Raw genomic sequence first — 25,252 nt, 5'->3', positions numbered from 1 at the left:
GACGAACATGTTTAAATTGTAACCAATACCGAGACTTTGATTTGGGCTGGCCAAAATATTCATCCCAGCCCGCAACCAAGTAGGGTCGGGAGAGCTTCTTCCACTCGTGTTTTTTTTTTTCTTTTTGCTCGGCCCATTCTTTTCCAATTTCTACAGTATTCATGTAAGTTAAAACCCTCATCGATTCTCTCCTTTAATAAATATACCAATTAAATTTCAAAATTAACAATCCTTGGCACATCCATATGCGCATACTGCTCTTCAGTTATAACCGACCAAAATGCTTAATGTGTAAACTATCAAATGAAAATATCCATCCAAAAGAAAAATGTTGAGTGTTACATTTAAAAACTGCAGCATTATCATCAATTGGCCAAGTTAGATTTTTCCAATTTTTCTATCAATACCTGATTTCATGTTGAACTGAATCAAGTGAAAAATGGTATCGCCAAATGTTGAGTGTAATATTTAGTAACTAGCATGTGCAGGTATATTGCAAAGTCCAGTTGTGCAAATGCAGGTTTTATTCATACAAGCAAGGTTTAAAATATCGATACACCTGATATGCCATTAGTGGCGTATTGAACAGTATCGATAGTTTTTTTTTTTTTTTCGAATTTGGTTCAGAGAGGCCAGTTTAAGGTCCGTCCACCCTCTGAACCGGCCAAGACCCCAAAACACCCCCTGTAGGGGTGTATCGGGAAGCCCCCAATACGATACATATCGGCCGATACAACCCACTACATATCAATACTTTGAACCTTGCATACAAGTGGTAAATCTCTACCCCATGTGAGAAAATAAATAAATAACCAACCATTTTGATAATCAGCCATAAAATGTTCGCCAGATCTGGATTAACCACATCCTAATTCCTTGGATTATCCAACTGCAACCTGTGTCATCACAATTCACAAAATGAATGGGATCCAAAGCCAAATCCAACAAAAGACACATTGATATTTCAATGTGTGCGTGGTCATGTGACCACAACCAACTGACCAAAGTAACAGACTCCAGCAAGTTGTAGTTTTAAACTTTTAATTCAACAAAAGACGCATTGAGATGTCAATTATCTAAGAATCATGTTTCTCAATAATTTGGACTTGTAGTTGGTTGGGCAGGGAGATATTCCAGCAGACAAAGCATATATGGCTGATCTAACTCATATGGATGGCCTGGGTATGCCATGCCATCCTCGTTCCTTCAGGTGGCATGCCGTGGCAAATGAGCTGGGGATTGATCATATGGCAGGGAGACAGCAACAATATCTTACACCAAGTCCCAAACTATATCAGCAACTTTTCATTTCCACACTACAAAATCCTTTGAATTAAAACTACAACTGGTTGGATTGGATTAAACAAACCTTTGACCACAACCAAGCAACAATATCCAACAGACATATCACTATAAAAACCCTCCAGCAACAATATCTTACACCACTGGTCTCTACTTTTTTACCAAAAAAAAAAAGGATTTGGTTTCTACTTTCTAGCAGACATATCACTGACTTGCTAGGCAAACATGCCCATGTGCTTGGATAGGCCCTAAATCACTATACGCACATGGCTTCAACAAGTACTGGTTTCTGGGGCTTGTGCTTGGATTGGTCTGGACTGGACACGGACCCAACAGACTTACAGGCTTTTGCATTTTCTTACATGCAAGAAGTGACCCTTCTCACTCACTAAGATCCCCTCTTTTCACGCTTGTCAAGCCAAGATCTTATCACTGCACAGAATGGTGAACACATCTATCCCTTTTTTTATTTTTTACTTAAAGATGAAAAATCCCTAATCTTTGGCCTATAATACATACCACATTCTTGCCAATAGCAACCAAAAAAAATGGTGAACACATCTATCCCTTTTAATAACTAACTCATTAAAACGGTTTTAGGAAAACCTATACGTGGGTGAATTTCTGTAAGAAAAACCCTAAATTACCAAGCTCAATGGCATTCATGGAAGGGAAGAAGCAACCAACATAAGTTATTCTTTTTCTTTTCTTAATATCAGAACATCTTCCACCGTAACTTTGTGACCGACTCCGAAGCCCATTTTGCAGAAACACCCAGTGTAGATCTTTCCCAAACTTTAATGTCCCTTGGTCACACCTTTTTAATTATCTGAACTACATCCTCATCTTCAAGTTCATGCTCCTGAGCAGTGTCAAACAAACATTTCTCACCAAAAAATCCATGAATTACAACAGGGGGAAATGAAAACTTAAAGCCCAGCATTCTACAAAGGTTAGAGATAACCAACCTTCCCCACTCTCTGGGGCTTGTGCTTCACGCTTGATCCCCAAACCAATGCACTGATCAAATCATGGCATGAGTAGAGGGAAATGGGAAAGATGAAACCAAGAAAACAAATACTACTGTGAAAATGAAAAGAAGCCAACTTCCACACCAGTGTCATGAATCTTGCACATGGAGGAATTTGGGACCGAGAGTTCCAATAATCCCACTTATGACTTACCTGCTTAGTCCAACCAGGTTCCTTTCTGATGATCCAAGCTTATTTATTACAATCTTTTAATCACATCACAAAGTTAATTAGATGAATCATACAGAAGCAACATATGAATTTCTAGAATTTCTTTTCTGAGACCAATTAAATGTTGATCTTCATCTGCATGAATGCCACTGGTGCGAAAGGGGTCAGTTCACAGCTTCTTCGTAACTTTTCATTTCCACACTATAAAAAATTAGAACAATATAAAGGTGAATGAAAAGGACACTTACTATTTGAATTGTTTAAGCATGTTTTTGTGTATTCTGTTGCAGACGTCCTCAACAGTCCTCTTTTTTGATGACAAGGTTACTGGATCTTCATAGTCTGGATTCATCCCCTTGGGCTTTGTGTATATGCGGGTTAAATCGAGGTATTCCCATATCTTCTCCAGCAGTCCATCAAGGTTCCACTCCAAGTGAGCACTTCAGAAACCATATTATTAAGATAAATTAAGAGGTAGGAAGCATTCCTAGCCAAAAATACATAAACCGAACAGTCACCTAATTCTTACTTAATAGATAGCACAAGAAAGAGATAAAATGGTCCTATCAAATGCCACAGTAAAAAACCAAGAAATCAGAGCATAACAGCAGAAAACAAATACAGGCATTTTCTATTAGGACTTATTTTAACTGTTAAAGCATATTAATTGTTAAAAAGTATTTCCTTTGTAGGAATTTGTGTCAAACTTGTCACAATGGGTGAACACAAGCTATGATGGAATCTGTTAGGGGGCTGTCAGCTGGGACTAGCCTAACATTTCATTTGCAATTGATTATTTTTCATAAATTAATAAACTTTCCAGTTAACAATAGGAAAAAAAACCTTATAATGGGTCAAGAAGTATTATTTCTAGATGGTTTCCTTGGAGTTCCATTCAGTTTTATAACCATTCCACCTACATGTATAAGTAGGAGTTCTTCTAGGAGTGTCTTCAGATTTGGGACACAACTCCAGAGAGTCTATAGAGCCAAGGTATTGATACTTGGGTTACTCTTATCTTCTTTTTCATATTCAACGGGTCTATCATGCATCACCAATTCACATGGTTAAAGGTGTGGCAGGGTGGGTGGACAACCATGTAGGCTGGTGTCTGGTCACACATGGTATAATCCAACTGGTGTCAAAGCCTCTTTGTTCATATTCTGTCTTGGACTATCTAAAACATTTGCTTTCATGTTTAGATTTCTTTCTATTAGATAAGTAAAGGAAACTGGATTGAAATTTAGTTCAGGTGGTTCTGTCCACGAAATAGTGATACTGGGCAATGTATTGCAGAAAAGATTGCGCTTCAGCTAAGCCCCAATCTTCAATTGCAGCTCTTTCAATCCCTAGCAATCCTGGATATAGAAAACTATTATAGCTGATGGCATGTCCTTTATCTTTCCAGTGCTGTAATGGAAATATGCCAAAAGCAATCTGCTGAACTTTGACCATAGTCATGGTTCCAACTCACAAATTATTGTGCCTTTTTGCAATAAATTTCAGAATTTCAATAAAAGTATAACTGGAGAAGCTAAAGATACAATTAGAAATTAAAATACAATAATCAGCAATAGGACTACCTGATTGGACAGTAGTGAGGAAGTTTGTCCAGAATCTCCAGTTCTTCAAGTGTTATTTGGTCAATCTTATTGACAGCATAGATGCAGGGCATATATATTCTACTACCCTCAATAACATCTATGAGATCATCAGCAGTTGCATCATACCGAAGAGAGATATCAGCATTGTGAATTCTATATTCACTACAAATTGCTTTCACTGTTGCAAGGTCTAGGTGCGTGTTTGCCACTGTTGATGTGAAATTAATTCCACCTTTATCTTTCTTCCTAAAGGTCAGATTAGGTGGTTCTTTATTTAACCTGCAAAGAAAGATAAAATTTTAAGGAAAAACTAAAAGTAATGCTTACTGATACGCAAAAATATCAGTAGTAGGCAGCATGCCTTCCAAAACTATGAACATCAGCGAAGAACTAAGATAATTTAAGATCATATGGAAGATCTCATTTAACAAAAGTACTGCCAGATCAGTTACGTTCAATGGAAATAAAAATTGATCAGGGAACAGTCACCAAATTATTGCCAAATGACTAAAACAATGACATTTATCCTAGAAATATAAAGGGGATTTGGAAGGATGGGCTAGATACAGACCTAACATTATGCTTTTTTTTTTTTTTTGCACAAAGTGGCCACTCTCAGACTTGAGCCTACATTCTCAAATTCATTGGCCAATATTACAGGGTGTCAAGGGGAGGATGATGTAAAAGTGGTCGTGGTGGTCCATGAAAAGTGCACCTATTGCAGGCTAAATGGGTATTCAATCAATTTCTACTATGATCTTCATGGTCCACCTTTTTGGCTTGGCTAATAAGATACTGAAGATTCATCTGGAAACATGAAGGGGGTGTTTGACAACATAGTTGGTTTTGTTTTTGAAAACAAAACCAACCATGTTGTTGAACAGTCCTGAAATCATCATTTGAGATATCCACTCTAGGTAGTACAAGGAAAGAGGTGGTTTCTACTACCCGTGAAGAGTGAAAAAAATCCTCCATTTGATTCCTTCATCCTGTAATATAGCTACCTTAACAAAGTCAGATATTGCTTGCTTTACTTTACGGTTTCGGTTTCAGATCGTATGACTGAACATCTAGGTATGCTCATAGTTGTCAAGGCGACGCCTAGGCGGGTGCCTAGGCGTGTAGGCGCTTTATGGGGCTCACCTCGCCCAAACGCCATATGGTCTCAAGCGGTTATATATAACCTGTTACCTGTTACCTGTTTTAATATTCTTTTTATATTAAAAGTTTATAGGGAAAATTCCCGATAGGTACCCTGTACTTTAAGCCGAGTGCCAATTTAGTACCCGAACTTTCAAAATGCGACAATATAATACCTACTGTTAGTGGACCGTCAGTTATATATATCACGTGACCTCATGTGCGATCTAAGACTTTTCAAAATGTCAAAATTACCCTTGAAAATAAAACACAGTTCATCATCTTCTTTCTCAAGAAAATGAAATAGAGCCCAAGCTCTCTGGACTATTTCATGACGAAAGCCCATCAAGGCAAGAGCCAAAGGAAGACGATTACAATTCATGTGAACTTACCAGAGTAAAACAAATTTTCTAAAACTCAATCAAAATGCTCAAATCTCTGATGCAGAAGCTCCTACTTCCAGAACACACAGAAACCCTCAAGCTTCTATTTAAAGCTCAGCTCTTCCCAATCTCCATAGCTTTATAATGACTTGGAACCTACAGAAATCAAAAATTAAAACCAAGGGTTGTAAGATATACTTTTGTCGAATCAATTCCATTCGCATATCATGTTGGTTTATGTATAGGCAAGCAGTAGCCAGTAGGCTGCTTACGCTCAGGGGTCCAAAACCGTATGCACGGCATGGAAGAGGGTAGAAAATTTGCAAACACGAGCTTGTTCTGTTTTTCTGCATAAATCAACCTCTATTCATTTCGTCACAGAAAGACAAAGAATAAGCACAGTTTCGAAGTTTTTATTTAACCAAGATTTGGAATTTCTCTGATAATACTGTAAAAGCGAGTTTCTTTAGTTCCTCTTTAACGGCAATAAAAGAACAGTTTTGAAAGTCTTAAATTATCCTGATTTATCTTCAATTTCTTTAGAGTTGATTTCGTTTCTTTCTCTTTCTATTTTTTGAATTCCTTGCAGTTAAGCTTGTATTCGTGTTGATTCGGCCATCTTTGGAATGAAGTGAGGATCTCATTTTCAATTTTACGTGCATTTTGTTAATCTTGGGAGTCCAATCTGTGGTTTCTGATGGATGGAGTGGTAGATCCAGATCAAGGAGGTAGTGATTACTGATTAGAGTAGAAAGAGTGACAAGATGAGTGACAGCGAGCGGTTTTCGCTTGGTACTATCGGTGCGTTGAGTCTTTTGGTGGTTTCTTCCGTGTCTATTGTGATTTGCAACAAGGCTCTTATTAGTTCCCTTGGTTTCACTTTCAATGAGGCTACAGACCTCAACTGAGTTCCAAGCAAATTATCTATCTTGAATTCTTCTACATAAATCACCAAAAGACTCGTGTCAAAGACTCCCACTTGAAAAAACCTTCCTTTCCGAGAAGAAGATGAATAAGAAATAACTGCTAAGCGTCAAAAATGTCAAAACTATTGAAAAGGTCAAAAAAACAGGACCAGAAACAGAGTTTCTGGTCAGCTTAAACGACAATTTCTGGTCATGGGTGTAGTCGTTGGTCTTCACGTCCCTTTTATGTAAGCGTCTGATGGTCTGAACTTGACTCAGCGGAAGAGATAGTATGGCTTTACCTTTGCTTCTTTTGTCAAACCATGTCATGTGAAAAGGATAACAGAGGAACTGTAATACAAAATTTCAATGTTTTAAAAAACGACCCAGAACTGGAGCCGTTCTGGCCACCGGTTTCTTGGTCGACGGTTCAACTGTCTGTAGGTGCTTGGTTTCTCTCTCTATAGTTGTTGCAGACTTGCAAGCTTGCAGATTGCAGATGGTTGATAAAGAAAATTAAATGACACTTGACGGCTGGTTAACAACAGGTACTATATTGTCGCATTTCAAAAGTTCGGGTACTAGATTGTCGCGTTTTAAAGTATGGGTACTAAATTGGCACTCGACCTGATGCACTGAATCATTATTTTTATTTTTTCATATTAATAATAAATTTTTTATTAATTTCTAATCTTCTTAATTGAGAGATATGATATTCGAAGAGAGTTCGAGAGATATCCTCGTTCCAAGTTGTATGTCTCAGAAAGAGAAATCAATCACATTCAAGGTATGCTTTCTTCTTCTTCTTCTCCTCCTACTCCTTATTCTGGAACAAAAAATAGGGGCTCCACCCCTTCTTCTTTTTCTTTTTTTTTTTTTTGAGCAAAAACAGGGGCTCTGCCCCTCCTTTTTCTTTTTCTTTTAGAACAAAAACAGGGGCTCCGCCCCTTCTTTTTCTTTTTTTTTGAGCAAAAACAGAGGCTCCGCTCCTTTTTCTTTTTTTTTTTGGAACAAAAAACAGGGGCTCCGCCCCTTCTTTTTTGAACAACAGGGTCTCTGCCCTTCTTCTTCTATTTCAATGGCAAAAATAGGGGTTCATCCCCTTTTTATTTTATTTCTTTTTAGACATTAAGCGATGCCTAGGCGCCCGCCTAGACGACCAGGCGACTAAGTGCTCCCCTGTCGCTTAGGTTCGCCTTGCCGCCTTGAAAACTATGGGTATGCTTGCTTCCCTATCTTCATCTTCTTCCCAGTCTGTTACGCGTAGATGACACTACATCCTTAGTTTCTAGCATAGGTGTTGTTACATCCTTAGTTCCTAAGTTTCCTTTTTTTATGGTGATGAATAATGTTCCTAAGTTTTCTTTCAATTTGATGTCAGTCAATAAGTTGACCAAATCTCTTGATTGATCTAAGTTTCATTTTTCCCCTTCTTATTGTTATGTTTCAGGATCTCAAATGGGGAAGATGTTTGGTGGAACACTACAATCTTTTCATACACCACATTAATGGCACTATGACCAGGACATTCTTTACTTCATACCTAGAAACAGAATGTGAATGGGTTCAAATATTTTCTAACTTTTACCAATGATAATTCCAGGATAACATAGATTTGTTAAATGAAAAAGCATTCTAAGTTTTCTCTTTACAAGATGAACTTAGAAATCAGTTTCATGTGTCTAATAAAATATTTCACTCTAATAGAGGACCTGAATATTTTCTCTATACCTTTCAAATTTAATTTGTTCAACAAAATGTAATTCATCAGATTTCTCACTCGAACACCATTTAACAAAATGATGTGGCTGAGTGAAAAAACTGTTATCTCTTTGGATTTTACATGCACCATGTTAATTCAAACACCAGCTCCAATTTCCAAAATTACATTGGATTGATGACTTTCATATCACTTAACACCTCAAATCAAAGTAGGAGTTGAGTTTGAAATCCAATTTGCAAAACTTATCCCTTAAATGCTCCTTTTCCCACACTCTCTTTAAGTCACAGCTTTTCCTCAATACCTTGAAGATTGTGGATTTTTCCAATACATAAATTTAGCTAAATCTATCTGCTCGTACACATACACAATATCTAAAACCTGTAGTCCACAAGAAAGCAATTACTAAATGACAATTTAAGTTAACATGGAAATAATGCCAATTATTTATTTATCTATTTATTGGTTTAAATCATTTGAAATGGGTTTCATATAGATTCTGCAAGTCTGCATGAGGATGGGATTCTGTCATAGACAAACTGTTGGGTCACTGCCCAATTCAGGAGCTTTGTCGAGGGAAGCCCTACCTCCTTAGAAGAAAGAAGAGGGGGAAGAATTAGGGTAACTTCACTTGTTATTTCTCAGGGTAAAATGAGCTAAACATATACATGTGCTCCTCACGTAAACATCACTATCATAGCATTACTGAAGAAAAGCAAAAAGCATAACCGATCGGTTCTAGGCTATAGCTGCCTTAGTTGGCCTGCATCTGATGTGGCCTGTGAGTGAATACTGCATGGGCTGGGCTCTATCAGCCCCCCCCCCGACCTTGTCCGCAAGGTCAACACGAGGGAACTGATTCTGAAGGGTAAAGTACGGCTCTCAAGTGGCATCTTCTGTGGGCAGGTTAGTCCATATGACTTTGGCTTCTTGTATGATTGTATGGCCCAACAAAAGTTAATGATTTTCAGGGGCTCGAACCAGGAGGTGCCCTTCATCAGTGAAGTTGGCAAGGAAGGACAGACCACATCACCATCTCCCATGCACATTTTGAGTAGGGAAACATGAAAAACAGGGTAAAGTTTAACAGTAGGGGGAAGTTCCAGTTTGTAAGCACCTGAGCCAATCTTCTCCGACACAGTGTAGGGTCCAAAATACCTTGGAGCCAGCTTTTTTTTTTTGATCAATAACAGAATGTTTTATTAGATTATAAAAATTGTGGAACTTTAAGTACAAGAGAGGGGAGGTAAAATATCTTAACTCCCCCACAACAGAGAACAAGAAGGAAAGCTAAAAAGTGGCCCAAAACAAAGAATCCTTAAGCACCCCTTTTTAGCTGGGTTAAGAGAAGTGGGGGTCCCTCTCGTGACTCGTAGAATGCCTTGAAGGGAGTCATCCCCGTGGATGAGTGATAAGTAGTGTTTTACCAATATTCCGCCCATGGCAACCATTTAGTCCATTGTTTGGCCCACTCCCCCAAAAAGCACCGCAAATAGGTCTCTAGACTCTGGTTAACCACCTCTATCTGCCCATCAGTCTGGGGTGATGACTAGTGGAAGTGTGTAGTTGTGTGCCCTGTGAGCAAAAGTATTCCCGCCAAAAGTTGCTCATGAAGGTAGGGCAGGAGGAGAGGTGACAGCCCGTTTCAGATCTTCAAAGGCTTGTTGGGCTGGGGGGGTCCATTCAAAGGCATCCTTATTCAACAATTTAGTGAGTGGTGAGGCTATGGAACTGTAGCCCTGAAGAAACCACCTATAGTAGCCTGTCATTCCGAGAAAACCCCTAACGCCTTTGGAAGAATTGGGCCTGGGCCATCTCACCATGATTTCTACCTTCTCTGGGTCAACTCGAACATGTCCACTCCCCACAATATTGAAGGGATGAGATATCCATCGTATGGACGCCCGAATCTTGCGGAATAGAATGGGCGAATTTCAAAATTTTCTCTCCATCCTACTAGGAATCGTATTCCCTATTTTAGAAAAATCATATTTTTTAAGGATCAATCTTGAACCAAGAACCGAACCAGATCTGAACAAAAGCAGTAGGAGAGGGATATACCTAATACAAAGAAATAGTATCTCCCAATGGAGGTGTTCACGCCCAAGGAAGGAACCAAAAACTGCTCCCACTGAAGATGGCGCAGTGCAGGATGGAGTAGAATCAACAACGTTCTTCAAAAAAACCAGATCCTTAGCAAGTATCAACTGGACAACACGTGAGCACTACTTCTAATCAGCCCTTTCACAAAGGACTGATATCAAGATCCAATCTTGATCACTCCCACTGAGAATAGGAGATCGAACTAGCAGATATGGCGGCGGCAGGAAGGAGGCGGCAAGAAAGAATTTAGCGTAGTGATGCTGAATTCTCTCTTCTGTGATTTCAGCTCTGAAGAGGATGTGAATATGAATATCTTCTAAAGGTTGCTGCCCCTTCCTCCTTTTATAAGCTTAAAGGGATCAGCTCCTAATCCCATTAGGAGTTGCTGATCCAAATCATATTTGGATCAGAATTCCCTCTAAGTGATAAGGGTAAACCCTTATCTTATCTGCAGATTAGATCAGCTCCCTCCTAATCTTATTAGGAGGTTTCCAGATCTGAATCACATTCAGATCTGGACTCTCTGAGTGGATAAGGTTAAGACCCAATCTGCTAATCTAATCTTAGAATTCGCCCCTTATTTAACTGATCAAATCAGCCCAGTTCGAAATGGGCTTTAGGCCCAATAAGGTTATGTGCTCACTTAGCCTTTCAAACTGCTGCCCAGTTGGGCTTCCTTGTATGGCGTGGGACCCAAACATTGATCTACAAATCAGCCACATGGGTTCAGCCCAGCCTTTGTTACAAGGCCTGGCCGAATACACTGTTATGGACAGTGCACCCCCTGAAACCCATCACATGGGCTCTATGGGCCCAACACTTACCCTAAGTGGTCCTTGGGCCGAGCCACCTTGTAACACCCAGAGACTGTGGGCAGATGAAAGATTAGCCCATCAGGTATTACCCTCAATGGTCTTACACTTAACCTCTCAGCCCATAATGATCAAACACTGCCCGACAAGAGAGGACCTCTCCCTCGGCTGCAAGGGACAGTGCTGCACTCTCTACTCACATGGATCCCGGGAATTAAAACCTTTTGCAAACATTTAGAAACCGTAATATATATACTTTTATATCTCATATAAAATATATTTTGCAAAACAAATCTCAACGATTGAAATCGGCTGCCGGCAGTCTTGGTTTCCATCAGAGAGAGTGCATCCCCGATCATTACCTTTGTCCGACAAAGGGGCTGATCCTGTCACTATGATCACCCACTCAAATGAATTCTCTGACTGTCCCAACATACCCAGGTTTTGACCCCCGCTAAGGATCTCACTAATTGTCATATCAAAGACGGCCCAATCCGACACCTAGTGCAGTATCATAATCGAGTCTAGGGATCAGGTGTAACTTTCCAGTTTTGCCCATCAATCTCCAAGGTCCAAGGCAATACTGGAAATCTGGTCTGGTTCAAAGATTCAATTAATCCTACACTGCATGTACCTCGGGTCTCACCCTGGTGGCAGAGACAGGCCACCCCAACCGACTTGGCAACACATCAGTGTCAGCCTTATCAGGATAGGTCTCCCCAGACCGACCCACTGGTTGTGAACGTTCTAAACTAACACAAATTTCATAAGTGTCCAGTTTAAGGGTATTACAAAGAAACACACCACAGAAACATGAATCAAATATGTACTTTATTCATTTACAATAAATGTCATAAGTACATCAAACTGATTGGAGCTAAGGGCATACAAAACTGTCTAACAGCTCCCACTTGCACTTAGATCCAATCTGGAATAAGCCGGAGTCCCAGACTTTCCACGTGTTTCTCAAACACTTTCTGTGTTAGTGGCTTAGTCAAATGGGTCTGCCACATTCTCCGCTGATGCTACCTCTTAACATCAACCTCCCGTAGGTCCAGCGTTGTCACACAACAGTGGAATGGGTGATGTGCTGAATCCCAAATTCAAGAATGAACACCTTCATTCATAAGGCAACCTCACTTGCGGCAATGTGTTCGGCTTGGGTTGTGGACTGTTAATTTGCTACTTAAGACCCCTGTTTGCTGACATTCAGAAAACAACACACGATCCTATTGTGAAAACATACCCAGATGTAGACTTTCTATCATCTGGATCCGACTGGAAATCAGCATCAGTATACCCCTGGATCTGTAGTGAGCTACCATCGAATACCAGACAAAACTCTTTTGTCCTTCGAAGGTACTTAAGTATGCATTTCACAATAGTCCAGTGCTCCTGCCCTGGGTTGGCCTGAAATCTGCTTACTACACTCACCGCGTGAGCAATATCGGGGTGAGTGCACAGCATGGCATACATGATGCTCCCTACGGCAAGGCATAGAGAACATTCTTCATGTCCTCGATCTCCTCAGATGTCTTGGGAGACATCTTCTTGGAGAGAGCAACTCCATGCCTGAAAGGAACGTTTCCCTTCTTGGAGTTTTCCATGTTGTACCTTTTGACGATTTTGTCAATGTAAGCAGATTGGGATAATCCTATTATCCGCTTCGATCTATCTCTATAGAGTCGAAGACCCAGTATATAAGACGCTTCCCCAAGATCTTTCATGGAGAATTGTTGTGAAAGCCATACTTTGACCGAGGTCAACATTCCCACATCATTCCCAATGAGTAGGATATCATCCACATACAAAACCAAGAACGTAACCTTATCCCCACAGGGCTCATCCGGATTCTGCTCAAAGTCAAACGTTTTGACAGTAGAGTCAAATCGGATGTTCCAACTCCTAGAAGCTTGCTTAAGTCCATATATGGATTTATTTAGTTTACATACCATGTGTTCCTGACCCGCAGCTATGAAGCCTTGCGGCTGCTGCATGTAGATATCTTCAGTAAGATCTCCATTTAGGAACGCAGTTTTGACATCCATTTGCCAAATCTCGTAGTCATGGTATGCTGCTACAGCTAGCAAGATCCTAATGGATTTAAGCATGGCCATAGGCGAAAAGGTTTCCTCATAATCGATGCCCTCTTTCTGAGTGTACCCTTTCGCCACCAGACGAGCTTTGTAGGTCTCAACCCTGCCATCGAGGCCCTTCTTCCTCTTGTAGATCCATCTGCAACCAATTGCTTTTACCCCGGGGGGCAGATCCACTAGAGTCCAGACTCCATGGGTCTCCATTGAGTCTATCTCAGCTCTCATGGCATCTACCCACTTAAGGGAGGGAGTCTATGTCCAACATAGCTTCCGCACAAGTCATGGGATCCTCCTCACTAGTCAAGGCTTCCACCAGGTAACTATCCTGGTCATAACCAAAACGAACTGGTGGCCTGGATACCCGGGTAGATCCTCTAAGTTGGTCACTATCTGGAACATGTGGGACATCTCCCACTACTCCTGAGCTCTCCTCATCAAGAACAACTTCCTGACGATGATTGTTTAGGATGTAATCCTCCTCCAAGAAATTGACATTCCGACTACAGAACACCTTCTGTTCTCCTGGGTCATACAATAGATAGCCCATAGAGCTTTTGGGGTAGCCTACAAATAGGCAACAACTGGTTCGGGATTCCAATTTGTCCGGGCTCGTTCTTTTAACGTGTCGGACAACCCCAAATCTTCAAGTGTCTGACACTCGGTTTCTTTCCGCTCCAAAGTTCATATGGAGTGCTCGAAACCGATTTGGTTGGAACCCTATTCAGCACGTAAATTGCAGTCTCTAATGTGTATCCCCAAAAGGATGTGGGTAACTCCGAGTGTGCGAGAAGTGACCGGACCATATCAAGTAAGGTCCTATTCCTCCTCTTTGAAACACCGTTAAGTTGTGGTGTAGGAGGAGCTAACTGCGATACTATCCCGTTGACCTTTAGGTAGTCCCTGAATTCGTCAGAGAGATACTCGCCACCTCAATCGGATCGAAGGGTCTTAATTTCTCTCCCCAACTGCTTCTCGACCTCTTGTCTAAACTCCTTGAACTTTTCAAATGATTCAGACTTGTGTCTCATTAGGTACACGTAACCATACCGCGAATAATCATCGGTGAAGGTGATGATGTATACGTGTTGGTTATGACTCCTAACATTCAGGGGCCCGCATACATCACTATGTATAAGGTCAAGCATGCCCGTACATTTTTCAGGCTTGCCGCTGAATGGCCGTTTTGTCATCTTACAACGAAGGCAAGGCTCACAGGTGGGAAGATCTTCTACGGTTAGAAAATCCAAAGGACCATCCTTAATCTCCTTCAGATCCGAGGTCACCTTATGCATGTTGACCTCGATCTTGCCCATCCTCTCTTCAACTGGTGATGCTTGAGTGTCCGGCATAGCTCCAAACTGGTTTGATGTGGCTCTGATACCACTTGTTGGGTTATTGCCCAACTCAAGAGCTTCTTTGAGTGAAGCCCTACCTCCTTAGAAGGAAGAAGAGGGGGAAGAATTAGGGTAACTTCACTTGATATTTCTCAGGGTGAAATGAGCTGACATATACATGTGCTCCTCACACAAACATCACTATCATAGCATAATTGAAGAAAAGTAAAAAGCATAACCGATCAGTTCTAGGCTATAGTTGCCTTAGATGGCCTACATCAGATGTGAAATGTGAGTGAATACTGCATGGGCAGGACGAGCTGGGTCTTTTGGGCCTACCGAGGTGGGCTGGGCTCTACCACAAACTTCTTTTTGTAAGGCGGTGGTGATAGTGATCTATACCCTGAAAATCTGGTTGGGAAGTGGCTGAACCAGAAAAGGGGAGACAAGGAGAGAGAGATGCTGGCCCGACACCTAGAGGGTCTGCCTACATGCCCTCAGGCAAGGGATCAGGTCACTATAGTTCACCGGAGATGAAATTCCGGCAATGAAAAGAGACTGCTGGTTACAGAAGGGAGAGAGATAAAATGGGCCTCAATGTGAATAAATTGGCAAAAGGTCCCTGAAATGGCTAGAAGTCCCTATTCATAGAGTTTGGGTGGGCTGCATTCCCAAAGTTTCTTGGACTAGAACTTTCATACTCTTTTTCTTTCCAATTTTACCCTTTAATCCAGAATGTTCCCTTGTTTACTTATTCAATTGCACATGTTTAATTATCCTTCTAGAATATAGCTTGATTTGAATGCTTTACTCTTTTGGAATATTCCATCACATGCATTCTAAAATGTGCAGCACTTAAACCTTTAGTTAACTGGTCTGAAAATGGGCTGGTCCGACCCAGGTTCAACCCGAGCCAGTCAGGTCTATCTACTATGCAATGCCATCCTCTTACACTTTTAACAAAAATTATTTTAAGAGTTCTTTCTTCAGCATAAAAAAAAAAAAACTAGTTATCAGTATGAGAATAAGATTAGATGCCACAATATTCAATACCAAAAACCACTCTGGAGTATCCCAACACCCAGAATCAGAACCGCTGCATAAAATGTATAAAACAAATATCTTAATTCTTAACTCAGAATAAAGATTTCCTAGTAATAATGACTTTTGGAGATTCTTCTTGCAAGATTGTGCTATCAAATTGGCAGATCTGGAACCCGAAGAAATGGAGGGTTCACTTCAGAAACCAGAAACCTCATCTCTCTGATATGAATGCAAAGCATTCAATGAAAGATCTTTTAAGGTTCTAAGTAAATATCATTTCCAAATTTTCAAAAATGCCCCCACTGAGTTCATTTAATCCCTGTAGACATGCTATTTTGATGCAATTTCATTACTCTTATATTGTTGGTCCAAGGTCAAGAATAAGAACTAAGAAGCCCAAGGAATTGTACAGGAAGTCCAAAGTATAAAATGGAAAATCCTGAACAGTCTGCAATTGGAGTATTTTGGGAGCATGATGGAAGAATAGTGGCATTGTTCTGTGGATCAATAGGCATAGGGAGACTCCTTGAGGGCAGAAATACCGGTTCTTTTACAAGGAATAAGGTTCACAAAACAGCTTGGGCTTAACCAATTTGAAATGGAAAGCAATTCCCAATTAGTAGTAAGCTGGATCTGGATGCAAATGAACAGTTGGAGGGTGTAGGACCATAGACAAGCCATAAGGGAAGTGAGATGTTTAGCAAGGGATAAGGGGGCCAGCTTCAGATGGGTTAGAAGATCTGCAAATGGATTGGCAGATACTTTAGCTAAATAAGGGACCAACAGGGAGCAATTGTTTTGTGCATCATTGTAATGATATGAATTCAAATAGGGTCCTAATTCCCCTAAGTTGGGGTGTTGGGCATATTGTAATCATCAAAATTATTTCTTAATTTAATGAAAGTTTCAATATTTTCAATAAAGAAGTACAAAACAGAAAATTAAACAAAAAATATATGCAGGCAAACTGAAGTTCCCTTACACTATTAACACAGTTCACAATGACCCTCAAATTGGTTATATTCATGAACATCAAGCAGATCAACTAGTGGAAGGACTTGAAGTGGTATGAACTAACACAAAAGAAAGAATGACCAAGTAAAAGAAAATTGTAAGAACCAGAAAAGAAAAGGAAATTCCCAGAATGGCCTACAGCAAAGTGCAATAAGAGCAGAAAACTAACAATCAAGATTACCTTATTACAAATCCCTCAAGCTCCTTCTCTATTAGATGTTTGTGGGTTATTGGTTTTATTGCATCAAGAACAATTAGAATACAGTTTACATGTCCTAGAAGTGCTGATAACCTGGATTACAATTCCATGACATATTACACCGAGTGATCTAGAATGTTTGGTAATAAACTAGAAACTTCTAGAAGTAGCTGAAACGACAAAATAATTTCTGGCTGGAAAAAGTTGTAAGCCAACAGCTAAAACATACATAATATCTTACAAATATTTTTTTGGTATTACAATATCTTATAAATTGGAAGAAAATGCATGAACTACACCACGTAATGATATAAAAATCTAAAATAGCTTTTAAAGCAACCAAATAACATAAAGAGTACTGCTGTTTGTGCCACCTTTCCAGAGGAGGGTACAAGCATAACACGGGAGAATACAGTGTTGGGACAAGAGTAAATATCTTTAGACTGTACCCCTAATCCCATGAAATAACCATACCCTTTCAGCTCTGTAATTTTGTTCAAAGAACAGTTCCATGTACAATTAATAAAGAACATGGCAATGGTTTGGCTCATCTACTTTGCCAATTCTAAGTTTGTAATAATGTATCAAGCTTTGTCAAGTAGAACACTAATACATGACAACTCTGAAATCTTAATCTTCTTTTCTTTTTAGTTTTTTTTTTTTCTTGTTGGGGAGAAAATGTTACAGGTGCATAGTAGTAAGTATAATGTGTAGATGAGAGGATACACATCGAGGTACAACACATGAGACAATAAAACAGCCCACCTCTAATGGAAAAAAGAAGTTAGGCATGGGGCCATCACCATATAGAGAAGCTCTTTAGACACCTGGGTTTTCTTTGTGATGATTCAGTTCTCTTGGCACCCACCAGATTTAAGTCATTAATACCCAAAAAGAGAAAACAAATCTACCTGGTTTGAATCAACTAGATGCCAAGATTAACGCAATTTCATTGATGTAGTTTATAGTTAGCAAGTCATAATAGATCGTACCCAATATTTCTACTTCATTACATTGACCAAGTCTCCCATTGCCAAGGAGGAAACCAGGATTGATTAGCTGTTCTAACTTCTGTGAGAAGAGAATGAACTCAACCCTGGTCAAGACCATATCACCTACAGGATCACTAAGCCTCAATCCCACATGCATGGATCCACCAATGCCATCTGACTTGTTTACCAACAGAATAATTATCAATCAGAAGCTTCACCGTCTGAGAAAGAAACCCAAGGGGGTATGTGGTCCTATACCTAGGGGTACCAGATAAGAATTGGAGGATTTCTAGTAGATTCCATCTCAAGATAATCAGAACAAAACACCTCTAAACTCTTTAGGGGTAATAAACATGTGTTCTAACTTCTAACACTTCCATGACATTTTGTTAACATGCTAAACTGAGGATCCGTTTGGTTCACAGAAATAGGGATCTGGAATCGGAATTGGAATGGTCCATTCAGATTCTAACTGTTTGGTTGGGCAGAATAGGAATCCCATTCCCATTCCTAGTGTAATGGCATTTCCTCATTCAAGGGAATGGCCATTCCCTCCCCCTCACTTGGGAATGAGAATCCATTTCAGCTGATTCCAATTCTAATTCTGATTCCCGTCTGAACCAAACAGGTGGGAGGGATAGACCATTCCGATTCCAATTCTGATGGATTTTGATTCTGGTTCTGATTCCGATCCCAGTTCTGACTGTGAACCAAATGGTCCCTGAAACTGAATGCTATAGCAGTTCCAGGTGAAATTAAGAAACTAAACTTCCATTTTTCTCAAATATATCCTCCATTATAAATTCATATACTGAGTTGGCCTTTTATGGGCAAACATGTCTCATAACCAGAGGTTTCAACTTAGTCATATAACAGTGTCATACCCGTCAAGGTACTTGCTTCTCATTAGAGGAACTGAGGAAAAAACAGTGAGACACAAAATAAAGATCTCAGTAATTTATATGAAAATTTGCAAGATTTCTACCAATCTTTCTTGTTTTGGTTTGGGTGGATAAATGCTGACATGAGAGATGGAAGTAAACTTGAAGCAATTTCAGTTAATATGAAGCATATGTTCCAGAGAAATCAACACTTCAATTCCAAATAACAACATTTTCTGCTTGTAAGCATTTCTGGCAGAAAAATTATGAGATCTCTCCAAATCTCATCTGTTTACATTTGGGACAGATAAATGCAGAAATGACAAAAAAGAAGCTAACATGAAGCAGATTCAAAACTATCTGAAACAACATTCCATAAGAGTTAATACTTCAATTTGTTATAATTGCTAAATACCAACATATTCTGCTGGTAAGCATTTCCAATATGACAGATGCAAAATAGCAGAAGCATAATTCTAGGTTTTAGAAGCAAGAAGTGTGTTTTTACCTGCCTTCCTCTACCTTTCCATCCTTTGCACCCTCAATAATACCGGGAAGATCCAATAACTGCAAAACAAATATAAAACAACGAAATGCATGGTCTATCACCAAGAACTAACAGGGGGTACCATAGAGTACAAAAGAATCAAGACAAGCATCATATACAAATTTAACTGCAGCTAAATTAACATGAATGAGTAGTCAACTAAAAAATAAACTAAATGTATATATCAATTAAGGGAAAAAATGTTCACATATCCATGAGATTATGTAACAGTGCACCTAGGATCTACCAACAATTTTTTGACGAGTACCAACAAATGGGTTGAGAAGATGTACAATTATCAACATAAAAAACTTGTGCAAAATGATTTAAATCTAGGGCTACAGGACCTGAACAACAGTCTGGAGGGCCACAGCTTGCTATGGGACTTATGTTCAGAGGATCAAGGCCTACCATTGTATAGGTACTACAATGGGGAACACTAGGTTGGAAATCAGCTCGAACCAAGAGGCTCTGTAAACAAAATGAGGACTTACTCCTCTGAAAGAGCTATTGGGAAGGAGTAAATAGGTTGAAACAAGAATGGAAGTAAAAGAAAAGAGCCTCAAGATTGACCAATCATTACCCTTTGGTTTATCATATTCCATTAGTTGGTTATCAGGAACCAAGTCTTTTTTTTTAAGGAGGTAGGCAAATTTTATTCATGAAGATAAGATAATCATACAAGGATGTGGGAAAACCACAGACCAGCTCACCCCCAAAGGATATGATCATATATCCCATAGACTAACTGAACTAAGCATCAAAAACAAGTTCTGATTACAAAAATCAGGGATGACAGAAAGCCAAGAAGTAAGTCTGGCCAAAATACACTGGAATAACACCTCAGGGTTTCTTCTCTTTTCTGAAAATTGTCATTTCTCTCAGACCATATAGTGCTGACTAATGCTGCTGGAAAGGCTCTCCAAATGTATTTGCGGAAGGTACCAGCTATGAAACAGATCCTTTACTGTACCCGGCATTACCCAACAAACACCAACAGCATCAAAGAAATAAGACCAGATGGTCCAAGCAAACTTGCAATGAATACAGAGATGTTAAATGGATTCCTCATCAAGACCACAGATTCCACAGCTAAGGTCATCTAAACCGAAACCTCTTTTTGCCAGGTTGCTTCTTGTTAGGCATTTTCCTAGTGCTGAGGCCCACATCAAGAAGTTGATTTTGGATGGAGATTGAGGGATCCAGATCTGTTTACATGGGAAGCCAGTTGCCCTTCTAATAGTCAGACCATCAGCAAAAGATCTAACTGAGAACTTTCCATCAGCATTCCAATTCCAGATTCATTGGTCTTCTGACTGGGGCTGAAAGGAAAATGTATTTAGGCTACTCAGCAAGTTTACAACTTCATCCACCTCCCAGTCTTGGAAATCTCTTTGGAATTTGGGCTTCCACACCACTTCATGACCTTGGACTAACTCGAAAGAGTCAGCAACCATTGCCTCTTTATCCTCAGCCACTGAGAATAACAGAGGAAATTTTTCTTCCAAAGATACATCATCAAGCCATTTGTCCTTCCAGAGGCGGATTCTTCCCCCATCTCCTAACTTGAAATCCACTCCTTTTAGGACATTAGGAAGTGTTTTCATTATAGCTTTCCATAGCGAGCATCCGTATGAAGGCAAGTTGATAGCAGTTGTCCATCCCCCTGGTTGAAGATATTTAGATGCAATGAGACCCCATGGTTATCAGGAACCAAGTCAGTTGTTCTTACTGAAAATAGACCTCGTATCTACAGGATATTCAGCAAACTCAGAGGAAACTGAACCAACACATGACATCATGTAGTGACCTCAAATGTAACTGTTCAAGTCCTTAGGATATCAGATAAAACGTGGACCAAATTGATACACCAACTCCATTAGACAAAAATACAAGCAAGTTTAGTGTTAACATTTCATCATGGCCTACATTTTAATTCAAAAAATATAAAATATCTAAATACTTGTGCACTTTCCATGAAACTAAATGAAGAAAAATAAAGGGAAAGGAAAGAACTAAGAAGAGAAGAGTACTTCTATTCAGTCAAGGCAATGTTATTGTAAGAATAGATAAAAGGTGTCACTAGCAAACATCCCAAGATAGTAAACCAACTTGAAAAAACAATCATCGATGATTGATTTGAAGTAGTTAAGAGTCAAAAGTTATAACTTTTTTCTTTTGACAGTCCCAATTTTACAAGCAGCATAGAACTTACTTTAGAGAAAGAAAGTACAAATCAAATCCAGTATCACCCGGGCCTGGTGTCCTGCACAGTAGCTCTGACCTACCAACCCCTTCTCTTGCAAATGTGTCAACTAAGTTATTAGCTGATGTGGGAGCCCACCTCAAAGAGTTATTCAAATGAGCAGTTAATACTTTGTCCTGTCCAATGAGCTGTCTAAGAATCTAGGGTCCATCCACTCCCAAGGGCACCCAATCAATCACCACACAAATGTCATATTCAACAACAAGACCAGTCCAGACAGAAGAATGAGCTAGTTTTAATCCTTGGCAGAGTGCAAACTAGTCAGCCCCCCTTCAGAAGTTGCCTTCCCCAACTGAACCCAAAATGTTTACAGAATGGATCCAACCTGGTCTTTAAACACCACATAGATCCTTGATGGGGCAGGATTACCTAAAGCATAAACGTCAAAGTTGATGTCTAAACATTATTGCCAAAAGATTGGCAATAAAGGTGCAAAGGATGGTTGCAGGGGAGAAGGCAGCAACAAAAATCCACACAAGTAGTCTGAAATTTGATGTAGGAGGAGCATTCACTCATAGAAACTGCAATTGTGCCATTACAGCTAGGGGTGTCCATGAAAAAACAAAAAACCGAACCAAACCAAGAAAACCGAACTGCAAAATGCAGTTAAACCGACGGTTAACCGAACTGACTGGTATATATATTTATATGTATATTTTATATATATTTTTAATATATGTCACATATTTTCTATGTATTATATATAAATATATACTTATACTATATTTATAATGATCTATTTATAAATATATTATATATTTTTAAAATATTTATAATATATTATATATCATTTATTATTTATAATATAATATTATACATATATTTATATAATATATATTATAAATATAAAAAACCAAAAAACCAAAGAACCGAACTGGTCAAAAACCGAAACCGGTGGTACCGGTTCGGTTTCGGTTTGGCAAAATGAAAAAACCGGTACCACCGGTTCGGTTTACAAAAAAGGGCCATGTTTGGTTAACCGAACCGTGGACACCCCTAATTACAGCATACCAGATTTCAAAAGATAGAAGCACTTTGGGTTCCACCACTAGCTAATCAAATCAAGTTGATCTTCAATGGTTGTAGAATGGGTAACCCAGGCCCATCTTGTGTGAGAAGCATTTTTAGGGACAATGTTATCCTAGCTCTATTCTCATTAGGTTATGGGAACTCCATAACAGCAGACTACATGGCAGTTTCTTAAGGATTGAAGTACAAAGTCTCTTGAGATTACAATCTTGATGGTTGTAGGTGAATCTTTGAAGTTATGGTAGGCTGGTTAAAACTTAAAAGAGGACAAATTAATACCATGGAAGATTATGGAAAGATGAGTGAGATTGAAGAAATGGCAAAGGACTTGGTCATCATTTTCAATTGTGTACCTAGATCTGTTAATGATATTGCTGATATCTTAGCTAGGCAAGGAGTAAATAGAAGGTAATTATTTTGGGGTCGCTTGGAGGAGGGGGCAACTTAATGTATTATACATTGTAATGAAAGAAATGTGACAAGGGTAGGTAGCAAAAATGGATATTATTGGAATCATTGTAAATACACATTCTTTGCCCTTTTCTCAATCAATAATACTTTCAGTTACGAATCACAAAAAAAAAAGAAATAAAAAATATTGAAGGTACAAATTATTAAAAGCACCAAAAGACATCCCTAGAACATTTGTAAGGATTATATTACCTGAATTTTAGCTCCTCTATACATTATCACACCTGGAGTGCAAGTTAAAGTAGTAAACTCATAGGAGGCAACCTGCAAATCATAGATCAATTAAGATAAGGACACAATCTTCAGAAGAAACTTGGAAGTAACTCTCATTCTGCAGATTATATTAAATGGATTAAATTCAAAAAAAAAGAAGGTTTTATATTCCAAAATGCTATCTAAGGCTTTATGAAAGGAGATGAAAGCATATAAATATATATGTGTCCAAAACTACAAATTAGCTCTTCCTACATAGCACCATCTTTGGGGACCCAAAAAGACCTCATGGTATTCCCTTCCCACTCTACCACTGATTCCAGTTTTAGTGAAAAACCCTTGCCAAGTGTCCAAATTAAGCTCTAAATTCCTTTTCTGCAATTCAAAAATTGAATCTTTAAGTTTTCACTTGGGAGAACACTTAAAAACTGATAGGGGTAAAGAGCTTAGAATTACATGACCTGAAAAACTAAACACATCACCAATCTAAAAGGTTCCCTACCTGATGGATGGTTTGGACCAACAGCATCATGCCATCACCTCTACATAGCAAAAACGAGGAAGGTTTTATATGGAAGAAGCCAATGTGACATGAGTAGGCATTTGCAGTTTAAACTTTTATTATGGTTTAGCCCATTTGCAGCAAGGGCTGCTTGTTTTTGGGTAGCTATAAGGATTCGCTTTCTCTTTTCTAGTCCTAATATTCACAGTGACATTTTTGCCTTATCCACTATTATTTCTTAAAATCCAAACTGGACGAAAAAGGCAAAAAGAATAGAAAACGTGATGCTTAAACATTTCTGTGGAAACCACCAAAAAAAAAAAAAAACTCTCTCTCATGGAGAGAAGAAGCTTTTTCTAGTTTAAGAAAAGTAATTAATTCAGCAACAGCCCTTGATCTAGAAGGTATTCTGAACTCAAACCAAGAAGCTTAGACAAAGAGACAAGTACTTTTCAAACCATATGGGAAAACAAAGGAAAGAAACTACAAAATGTTTATGCTGTATTATTACCAATCATGGAACAAGGTAAACCAAGCAAAGCAGGAATGCTCAGAAGTCCATGTGTGGGAAAGCCTCAGAAGTAATCCTGAATGAGATTAACAGAACACCAGAATGCAAAAGAATAACATGAAGATCCTCAACTGAACTTCAGTAATCCAGAATACAAGGATACATGAAAAGTTACCTCTGAAAATGTTCCCGTTAATTTATTCAGAAGGGTTGACTTTCGTACCGAGGGGAAACCAACCAGACCAACCCTTGCATCTCCACTTTTAGTAACATCAAATCCTTCACCAGCACCAGCACCTCCTTTTGATGGAGATGCAAGCAACTCTCTTCGTAGTTTTGCAAGTTTAGCCTACACAAACAAATAATATGAATTTAAGGTAACTAATTCACAAAGGATGCTTACAATGCAGGAGCACAAACTCCTGGGTTGACATGGAAGAACACAGGTTAGTATATGCAAAACAAGGGGATACTTGGCTGATTTATGGGCAATAATTCTTATAGATTGATTGAAGAACGGTCTGGCAAATAAAAAAAAGAGCAGCAGTTTCCTTGCAATGGAAGAAAACAAGCCACCCTACATGGTGGATGCAGTTATATGAAAGGCATTTATGTAAGATTCCCTAAATAGGAAGTAGTTATGGCTATTTGGTTGAGTTTAACTGTTATATGAACAAGGTCAAAATATACACAGGTACATTGTTGAACTCAAAAGCTACTACAGAATAAGGAGTTATGATCTTGAAAATGTATTTACATGATATGAACAACCAATGTGTATATGCATATGTAGCCAAATGATGTCAGAAAACAGTTATCTTTAGAAATCCAAGATACTATATCAGATTAAGCAATGTAAATCTTGATGATTGTATCATATGGTCACAATAACAATAAAAATAAGTTTAGTGTTATTGTTGCCATTAGAAAACTTCTGTCAAGAAAGGAAAGAAAATAAAGAAACCATAATTTCTGAACTAAA

General features: G+C 39.0%; 1 pseudogene across 1 annotated transcript in view; it reads right to left on the bottom strand.

Moving 5' to 3' along the window:
* Nucleotides 1-1,747: 1,747 nt before the first annotated feature.
* Nucleotides 1,748-25,252, bottom strand: part of LOC104600006 (developmentally-regulated G protein 3-like) — a 31,835-nt pseudogene continuing 8,330 nt past the window's right edge. Inside the window, exons 3-10 of the transcript XR_016076494.1 lie at nt 24,446-24,619; nt 23,237-23,308; nt 19,240-19,298; nt 16,841-16,951; nt 4,088-4,387; nt 2,753-2,944; nt 2,271-2,322; nt 1,748-2,164 (exon numbers count right to left, since the gene is read on the bottom strand). The product of XR_016076494.1 is annotated as a developmentally-regulated G protein 3-like (transcript). The remainder of the gene's footprint in view (nt 2,165-2,270; nt 2,323-2,752; nt 2,945-4,087; nt 4,388-16,840; nt 16,952-19,239; nt 19,299-23,236; nt 23,309-24,445; nt 24,620-25,252) is intronic.

This window comes from Nelumbo nucifera, chromosome 5, assembly GCF_055504915.1.
Source record: "Nelumbo nucifera cultivar China Antique chromosome 5, China Antique-T2T, whole genome shotgun sequence".
NCBI lineage: Eukaryota > Viridiplantae > Streptophyta > Magnoliopsida > Proteales > Nelumbonaceae > Nelumbo > Nelumbo nucifera.
Note: the sequence above shows the minus strand (reverse complement) of the source record. Positions and strands in the feature narration are given on the sequence as shown.